Source organism: Sinohyriopsis cumingii, chromosome 16, assembly GCF_028554795.1.
Source record: "Sinohyriopsis cumingii isolate HCF-2022 chromosome 16, ASM2855479v2, whole genome shotgun sequence".
NCBI classification, from domain to species: Eukaryota; Metazoa; Mollusca; class Bivalvia; order Unionida; family Unionidae; genus Sinohyriopsis; species Sinohyriopsis cumingii.
In genome coordinates this window covers 16,371,698-16,374,563 of record NC_142976.1, presented here as the reverse complement: position 1 = coordinate 16,374,563, position 2,866 = coordinate 16,371,698, and the positions used below count along the sequence as shown (strand labels likewise).

General features: G+C 37.2%; 1 long non-coding RNA gene across 1 annotated transcript; it reads right to left on the bottom strand.

The window, feature by feature from the left end:
- Positions 1 to 724: 724 nt before the first annotated feature.
- Positions 725 to 1,634, bottom strand: LOC149779994 (uncharacterized). Its single transcript, XR_016414868.1, has 2 exons — positions 1,565 to 1,634; positions 725 to 1,138 (listed from the first exon to the last, which is right to left on the bottom strand). It is a non-coding gene; the product is annotated as an uncharacterized LOC149779994 (long non-coding RNA).
- Between the last annotated feature and the right edge of the window lie 1,232 nt (positions 1,635 to 2,866).

The window sequence follows — 2,866 nt, the reverse complement described above, 5'->3', positions numbered from 1 at the left end:
AAACCCGGCTGAGTCATACAAAAGACTTGCATGGTATTAACAGTTGCCTCACTAGGCGCGCAGCACTAAGAAGTTTTAGTACTGTGGCCTGGTATTGGGGTAATGATAACTGCGTGGTACGTTATGTTAAATGTCTGTGTAATGTTAGACTTCACTATAAAATTTTGTACTACATACATTATAGCGATATGACTGAATTGTTTTTAAAGCTAGGTTAGAAATGCAAATCACACACACAAGTAAATGCATGTACTGTCACCCTTTTTGATTTGAATCCATTTTAATTTTCTATTAACTATAACTTTGCCAACAGGACACAAAGGAGGTCGGCCTGTGTGTAGGTGAAAGTATAATGTAACAATAAGACTACTGCCTCCCACCCCATCACTTCGAATTTGGGATTTGACTATAACAAATTATTCATTATTCTCAAATTACCGTAAACTTGTATCAGGAGCAGGAGGAGACTATGGTTGTGGGGAGAAGAAAAAGGGAAATATATGACATAAATAGCTTCAGAATTTGGGAATAGTATCGCATGAGAAAAACAATAAACCCTAAACTTACCTGTTTATGACATCATCACTATTGAACAAATTAGGTTTACTGTTTTTAGAAGTTTAATGCTACTGTCCAGATTCATATGCACTGCGATTGGTGTAACGTAATCGAGCTAACACCCTTTGAGACGGAATCTGTATTTAAGAAATAACAAACACGTATGCAAGTGACTATAAAAAGATGTATTATTCACTCACACTAATGATGAAGTAATATCACATCAAATAAATACAAAGGTTCATAATATTGATCCAGTGGAAAACTATGAAGAACAGATATGCTTATTTGAAATATTCAGTAATTATCAAATTGTCTTAGATGACACTACCTTGCATTCTTATAGTCAAACACTATAAAGAAATTCCTCTTATATGTCCAATGTTTACTTGGCATTTCATATGACCTTTGACCCGCTCCCCGGCTCGGTCACTTCAACCATCCAGACTTCTCATGCACATGTACGTTGGCTACGGCCTCTGGCTACACCTAGTCAGTCCGCACAGTTATCCACACCTAGATACTCATACCTAGTTATCCACAACTAGTAATCCTCACCTAGTTATCCACAACCAGTTGCCTGAATATGAAACGAAACACTTTCCAAATAGTCTGCTTTGTGTGTATCTAGATTAAAATAGCTGAGCATTTCAAATGGATTAATACTAACACACCTGAAATGTTCCTTATGTACGACTATGACGTACGAATGGCATACAAATAGAAATATGATGTACTAAAACTCTTAATACATAATACGTCTTCAATATTAGTTATAATAATAACGACAAGATGACCTACCAACAGGAGTATTGCATATATGTTAAAATCCCTGTTAATAATCCGAATCGTACCATCTCTCGCTACCAAATTACACAAGCCATACACTCTTGATGAATTAAGCTACAAGTACGATAAAACAACGCAAACGTATAATACAACATTGAACGTGTTTTGCGAAACTGAACATTGACTAAAATGAACTTTGATTAAAAATATAACTCACCCAACTCGTTGGCATATTGGCGATTCCGCCCCGACAGCTATATACATAAAGAGCTTCCCTCTAATTGCTGTGTCAGTCAAGATTCCTAAGTAATATATAAAGTCGCGCGCGTTAACATATATTACGCACGTGCCGCGCAAGCAATGAAGGCATCACGCGATGCAAAGGAAACGTATGCTTTCAACAAACTATGGCGCGCGAAACACGTCAAATACTAGAATTTATGGTTGTCTAAATAAGCCATATCAGGTATTTCGTAACAATTGGTGTTGCCTTATCTTCACAGTGCACAGTTTCGGCCATATTGGCGTGTATACAATTCAAAACTGAAGTATATTTTATGTCTGATGAAACCCGACGGAAAAAAAAACAAACATCTACTGTATGATCAAGACATTACTTAAAACTGATGCCACTGAAATTTCAATGCACATTTTCTATGAAGTGTTTCGAAAAAATTGTTGACGCGATCTTGCAATGTTATTCTTTGGAACCCGATCATCGCGTTATCATATTAACTGGTGTTATCTCAACAGGCTTGATATTATTAATGGTAGGCACCTACAAAGGAATTGTCTTAAATACCAGGCGCGCACTATACTGTATCGCTGTTTGAAAAGTTTAGTCTTGGGTAGATCAATGCATCGGATTCCCTTTTCACGCTGAAAGACTTTTTAAAACAATAACACACCGTTAATATCCCAGATAATACGGAAACATCATTTCTCATACACTCTGAACAGTATTATTAAGTGTTGGCTGCCTGGATAGGCAACGGTTACGGGCAGGTAATGCAATCAAAGCTGCCTGGCAGTCACCAGTTTCCAACTGGAATTTCCATCTATTGACTTCAGAATTGTATAAATCAGCATGTTCTTCATTCTTGGAAAAAAATTGTTGAATGAACACACCGCAGATAAGCCTTAGAACATCGAACCCACTAGTGGAGAGTGGCATCCCTCATATACAACAATGCCAGAGACGACGTAGCATCATGCCGGTCACTGGAACACATTCTTTTTGTTGAGTCTGTCGCCTTCTACTACCCTATGAGACAGACGGGTTTTTATTTTGTTGTTGTATACTGCTGTTATTGTTGTTGTCTTTTTAAAAGTTAACTCTCTGAAGGAACTTTATGATGATGTGTCGTTGTCGCTACAAACGGATGGCCAGATGAGCAAGGGAGATAACTCTTCAATGCTTACGCACATATCCATATTAAACCAATTTATATCTGGCAGTAACCAGTTTAATATATTTTGCGTAATGTGGCATTGTTCAAATACACTAAACTTTGAAGCT